We start from the raw sequence: 6,798 nt of genomic DNA, 5'->3' as shown, positions 1-6,798 counted from the left end.
TGTTTCATAACACTTCACTCACTACACACACAAACACACACACACAGACACACTGGTGATCTCTGGGTCATTTTCTGTACCGCAACCTTCCATTTGCTATCCCGAAAAACTGAGTCAGCATCCCTCTATAATTAGTGAGATGTTAAGCTCAGAAAGAGGAAGAGGTGTTAGTATTGTGCTATGCATAGTTCGGGGGTAAGTTTTTCTAGAAAAGGTAAAAAGAACGTAACAAGCATAGTCGAAGGTGTTATGTGGAACGTTGGATGTTTTCTAATCATTATTATTATTTATTTGTATAACATCATTTTTGATCAATCCCCTACTCTGTTTTATATAAGTAATCCTTCAATTTATAAAATGTATTTTATAACAGGTACTTTTTAGCTGTCTTTTTAAATAAGTGTATTTTTGCAATTTGTTTAATCTCTTTTGGTAATTTAATATACAGTTTCATTCCTTGGTAGAAAATGCTGTTTTGAGTTTTATGTTTATTTTTTCTTGGTATATGTAAGTTGAGTGTAGCTCTTGTTCCATGGTCATGGTCAGAGCTGTTTGTGCAGTAATTACCAATGTTATTTTTGATGTGTACAACTGGCTGGTAAATGTATTCACACGGAGCAGTTAAAATCCCCAGTGTTTTGAACAGATCTTTACTCTTACTGAATTCTTGTGTGCAGAAAAAGAAACCGTGGTGAACATCCATAAATGTCTGTGTGCGGTGTATGGCGATGCCGGAGTTGATAGGAGTAAAGCTGGGCTATGGGCACATAAAGTTCCAGCCTCAGGAAATACAGAAATAGAGCTCCATGATCAGCCACGCTCGAGACGTCCCGTCACAACCACTGCACCAGACATGCTGAATCATGCGGATGCCATTATTTGTGGCGCTCGGCGGATCATAACTCGACAATTGGGTCTACAGTTGTCGGTCAGCATAGGAAGTGCGTGTGCAATGATCAGGACTCTCGGATATTCAGAGGTGCTCACGATGGATTCCACGAATTCTCACAGTGGACCACAAAATTCAAAGAAAGGCCATTTCATCTGAATTGTTGGACTGTTTTGACACCGACGGAGAGACCTTTCTGTCACGGATCGTTACGGGGGACGAAAGCTGGGCGCACCACTTTGCGCCGGAAACAAAAAGGCAGTCGATGGAGTGACATCATCCTCATTCACCACAAAATAAGAAATTGAAGGCAATCACCTCTGCCGGAAAAGTCATGGTGACAGTCTTCTGGGATTGTGATGACGTCATTCTCGTGGATGTGATGCCAGGGGGGTCAACCATCAATTCAGAGGCATACACGAAGACTTTGAATAAACTCAAGAACCATTTCCGATTTGTTGGATCGGACAAGAATCCAGCAAAATCTTGCTCCAAACGATAATGCACGCCCACACACAAGTCTGACAGTCCTGCAAATAGGGTTGGACGTCATTGCCTCATCCACCCTACAATCCAAACCTGGCACCCTCGGACTTCCATCTCTTTGGGCCGCTTAAAGAGTCTCTAATGGGAACACACTTTGAAGATGACGAGTGTGTCAGTCATGCAGTGAAAACATAGCTACGACTACAGGACAAGAGCTTTTACCAGCAGGGAATACATGCTACTCCACAACGTTGGCGTACGACCATAGAAATTGATGGAGACTTCGCAGAAAAATAGGACATGGACAAGACATGTTTATTTATATTGTCTCCAAATTCTGATTCTTAAGAATAAATATGTTCTGAGAAAAAAAAAGTGGGGCATTACATATTGAACGACCCTTGTACATGTCGGACTGGACCGTTCCCTTCCTAACCATGATGGATTGCGTACATCAATGCTCTTCACATAATCCACTGCATGAGAAAACGTCACTAAATCCTTACCTACGTAATTGTAAAAGATGAAATGCGGTTTCAAAACGTAAATATGTGAATGTTCTCGATATCTGGCCTTTGCGTTTACATTGCACCATATTTATCAGTAAACCATAAATACATACATCAGGACAGAATCACAAGTGGAATGCAACACTTCCAGCAAAAATTTGCGCATCCTACCATGCTGATCGTTCGTTCATAACTGTTACGTGATTTTATTTCAGTGTTTGCAAAATCAAGTCGAAAACACGCACTGAGTTGTCACGACATCTAGTGAATACTGATATGGACGAACAAGGAAATTAATGTATCGAACAGGTTGTAGTAAACCTCCAGGAAATCAATTCCCTTTCAGTGTGGAGCATCCTCCTTTACGAAACAATCATGAATCAATGGTGTGTGTAGGCTGATGGTCTGCTGGAATGATTCTAGCTACGTATGCTTAGGTTTGGGTTCGATTCACATACCATGTAACCATTTTTAAGAAGTAGAACAGACCCTGTTCGTCTCTGGTAACGCAAGTCGAACAACGTAGGGTTCTACCGTGGTTCCAAATCCACACTAAATATGATGTCTCTACCCTGTCTACTTTAGGGGAGTCGGTTTAGGTTGGGCCATGACACAGGCGGAAGCAAGATTGCTTTCTTACACGAGTTTTTTTCATCATTATTAATGAGCCACTCGCCATGTAAGGTCAGAGGGCACTTGTTTCTTATTGTATCTGAACTTGAGATGTTGAACATATTAGTGCTGGGCTGAGATCAGAACTCAGATCCCACCTTTCGCTCAGTCTAAACACCTTTACATGACGCGGTTCCATCGTTTCATTGGTCCGTGAAGGTACTGCAGTCCTCAAGCTCTCTAGGAAGGCGCATTTCTCGGTCTGAATCGTGGTCTGGCACAAAAGTTTCCTTCGTGTAATTTCAAGTTGTAGTTTGCATATACCAAACTAGACGTAATAAGTGGTTATGATTTTTAACACCTTTCCATGCGTTTTCCGCAATAACGATTGGAAACCGGTTTCGACGCGCAATCAGACATAGAAATTTTCTTTATATCATTTCAGGTTCGAACATGCCACTCGTAGCTACTGGTGAAAAGGAATTCGATAGTCAACGTCTCTTCGTGTGAAGTCAACAGCGATGATATGTGCAGGGCTCGACTCCCAGTCAACACAGAACTGTACGTCAGATTATTTCCAGTCCAGACATGTGCACATCTCGCTACTGGTGAAATAAACTGAATTTTAACGTCTGTTGTGACAAGAAGTCAACGACGATAGATTCTGGGTTAGGATACCGGTAAGACAATACTTCCTCGACTTGTCCTTTCAGTTTCAGCCATCTAGCTATTGGTGAAAAATTGCGATATCTAGCATTGGCATGTTCTTAGTTAACAATCTGATTAGGTGCTAGGTTCAAATCCCCGTCCAACACAAAACTTTGTGCCGTGTCAATATAAGTTTAAACCAGCGCACATTTCGTTACTTGTGATTGCAATCATACTTAATATCTTTCGTGTTTAGTTAACAGGAGCAATAGTTGCTGGATTAGAGTACCGGGTCCCAGTCCTGTATACGTTTACAAGCCTAAAGGTTGTTTCATCTCTAATAACGTTTTTTTCTGATATTGGAATTATCGTGATATTCATGTGCATCTGAATTGATAGCCATACAGAGCAGTTATCTCTTGTGGTCTCTTGCAGTAACCATTTTGTATAGTCAAACGACTGTACCAGGAAGAGGACCTGCAAGATAGTGATATTATGTGGGTTGCATACAACTCAAGCGAAATTCAATGCAGGTCGTTCGGATACTTTAGAGCGCAACAGTACATGGAGGTAGAATCAAATGTAGGGCTCAGAGCAATGTACGTGGGACGTTCAAGAAGTAACGCAACGTATTTTTTTTCTTTCAGACAATTTCGGTTTAAAAATGCGGAATTTGTTGTGGGAAATCATGGAATATTCCCACTTCGGCCACTGTAGTTTCATGAAGTTCCGATGGTGACGGCGCTATACGTAAACTTCAAAATGGCATCTTCAATGGAGGTGCGTTCCAAGCAGAGAGCTGTCATTGAGTTTCTTTTGGCGGAAAACCAGAGCATCGCAGATATGCGTAAGAGCATATAGAATGCCTGCAAACGGCCTTGCCGCTATGGTAACACCGGTTCCCGTCAGATCACCGAAGTTAAGCGCTGTCGGGCTGGGCTAGCACTTGGACGGGTGACCATCCGGTCTGCCGAGCGCTGTTGGCAAGTCGGGTGCACTCAGCCCTTTTGATGCAAACTGAGGAGCTACTTGATTCAGAAGTAGCGGCTCCGGTCTCGGAAACTGACATACGGCCGGGAGAGCGTTGTGCTGACCACATGCCCCTCCATATCCGCATCCAGTGACGCCTGTGGGCTGAGGATGACACGGCGGCCAGTCGGTACCTTTGGGCCTTCATGGCCTGTGCGGAAGGAGTTTAGTTTTAGCTTAGTTTATATAGAATGCCTGCGGACACCTGGTAGTGAACAAAAGCATGTTGAGTCGTTGAGCGAGGCGTCTCATCAGCGGAACAAAGTCGAGCAAACATGTCCGATCTCCCACCAGCCGGCCTCACACAGCTGTGACTTCTGTAGTGTTGGAACGTGTGGACACACTCATTCGAGGTGATCGACGGACCACAATCGAACACCTCGCTGTTGAACCGAACGTTTCTGTTGGTAGTCGTGACACACTCGTCCACCAGTTGTGCTACTCAAAGGTGTGTGCCCTCTGGGTTCCTCGTCACCTAACAGAAGACAATAAAGAGCTGCCATCTGTTTGGCTCAATGAAAGATGCACTCCGCGGGAAGCAGTACGTGGACAATCAGGAGATTATTGATGCAGCAAGACGTTGGCTCCGACGTCGACCAAGTGAGTGGTATCGGGCGGGCATACAGGCTCTCCCAGTAAGACGGTATAAAGCCGTCGCATTGAGCGGAGATTATGTTAGAAAATATGGTTTTGTAGCCGGAAGAGTGGGGGTTAGTTTGGTGTTCGGAATCCTAAATAAAACCAATCTGCTGTTGCATTACTTGTTGAACGCCTCTCGTCATTCATCCACGAAGGAGGTGGTTTACAAAACACTACTAATGATAAAATTGCGTTACATTATTGGAACCCTAAATAATACTAAACTGCTTTCAAATAAAAAAGGTGATGCCTTACTTATTGAACGCCCCTCGTAATTCATCCACGAAGAAGGTGGTTTACAGAACACTACTAATGATAACATCGCGTTACGTGATTGGTTGCCGCTGACCTGCTAAGCAGTCGCATCAACATAAATAACGCAGGGTGTATTTTGTAACACTGCTCGGCTCATATTATGCTAATGTGCACTCGTTCGAAAAAAAAGCAGCCTATTTTTCACCAACGCTTCCGGGTAAATTTACAGAAACTGCATACAACTAAGACTGATAGGGAATTCCATATGTGGAAATTATGTGTGTGTGTGTGTGTGTGTGTGTGTGTGTGTGTGTGTACTAGATAAATCCCTCCTACATGCCACCCAGAGGTTCTAAACTTCAATTTGCTTTTATCTTCGGAAAGAAGTGTTTTGTTTCTAAACTACCACTACATATCCACTGAGGAGCCAAAATATTATGACCACCTGCTTAATATGGTATTCGTCCGTATTTGGGACGAAATACATCAGTGGTTCTACGTATCAGAGATCCGACAGTTTGTTGGTAGGTTTGCGGAGGTATGTGGCATAAGATATCTACGCACAGGTCATGCAATTCACGTAAATAATGGACCGCGTATTTCCGTACGCAGTGCTGGCACCCGATAGCGACCCAGATGGGTTCCGTAGGATTTACATCAAGCGAATTTGGTCGCCGATGCATTAATGTGTGTTCACTATAATGCTCCTCAAACCACTGGAGCACGGTTCTGGCTCTGAGACCAGGACAATTATACTGTTGAAAGATGACATTGCCGTCGGGGAAGACATCAAACATGAAGGAACGCAGGTGGTTTGCAGCTGTCAGCGTGTCTCCCATTACTGCCACAGGTCCCATACAGGCACAGGAGAATGTTTACCGTAGCATAATACTGCTCCCACCAACCTTCGTCCATGACTCAATGCACGCTTCGAGCCGCCGTTCATCTCGATGACGGTGTTTGTGGAGACGACCGCAACCTTGTGTAGCAAAAATGTGATTCACCCGAAGAGCCGACAAGTTTCCATTGATCGACGGTCGACCCCGATAATCCTTTGCCATCTGCAATCGAAACTAACGATGTCTTTGGGTCAACATTGGAACATGTAGGGGTGGTCTGCTGCGGAGCTCGATGTTCAACAATGAACTATGAACGATGAGCTCCAAAACATTTGTGCGTGCACCAGCATTGTCCTCTTTCAGCAGAGATGCCGCACATCACCATGTATCCTACTTTACAGAGCAGACACTTATCCTAACCCCATGTTCTGTGAAGAGTCGTGGACGTCCAACTATTTGGCACCTTCGAGGTGCATTCAAGTTCTAAGGCCTCCGATTTTTTTTTTCTCCAGACTGGAAAGAGATAGAAACATGCGCATTGTTTTAAAATGAGGCCGCGTTCATTGTCAATGTCCCAGAGATGGCAGCACCGTACGGCAGATGGAATTTTACCGCCAGCGGCGAGAATAACTGTTTTAAATACTTAAAATGGCGACGTTTTCCTTACTTGAACAGCGTGCAATCATTCGTTTTCTGAATTTGCGTGGTCTGAAACCAATTGAAATTCATCGACAGTTGAAGGAGACATGTGGTGATGGAGTTATGGATGTGTCGAAAGTGCGTTCGTGGGTGCGACAGTTTAATGAAGGCAGAATATCGTGTGACAACAAACCGAAACAACCTCGGGCTCGCACAAGCCGGTCTGACGACACGATCGAGAAAGTGGAGAGAA

The 6,798-nt window shown here is 44.0% G+C and overlaps 1 pseudogene; it reads left to right on the top strand.

The window, feature by feature from the left end:
• Positions 1-4,012: 4,012 nt before the first annotated feature.
• LOC124556922 lies at positions 4,013-4,130 on the top strand (annotated as a pseudogene).
• The last annotated feature ends 2,668 nt before the right edge of the window (positions 4,131-6,798 follow it).

This window comes from Schistocerca americana, chromosome X (genome assembly GCF_021461395.2).
Source record: "Schistocerca americana isolate TAMUIC-IGC-003095 chromosome X, iqSchAmer2.1, whole genome shotgun sequence".
Taxonomy (NCBI): domain Eukaryota; kingdom Metazoa; phylum Arthropoda; class Insecta; order Orthoptera; family Acrididae; genus Schistocerca; species Schistocerca americana.
The sequence above is the reverse complement of the archived record's forward strand: the minus strand, read 5'-3'. Positions and strand labels throughout refer to the sequence as shown.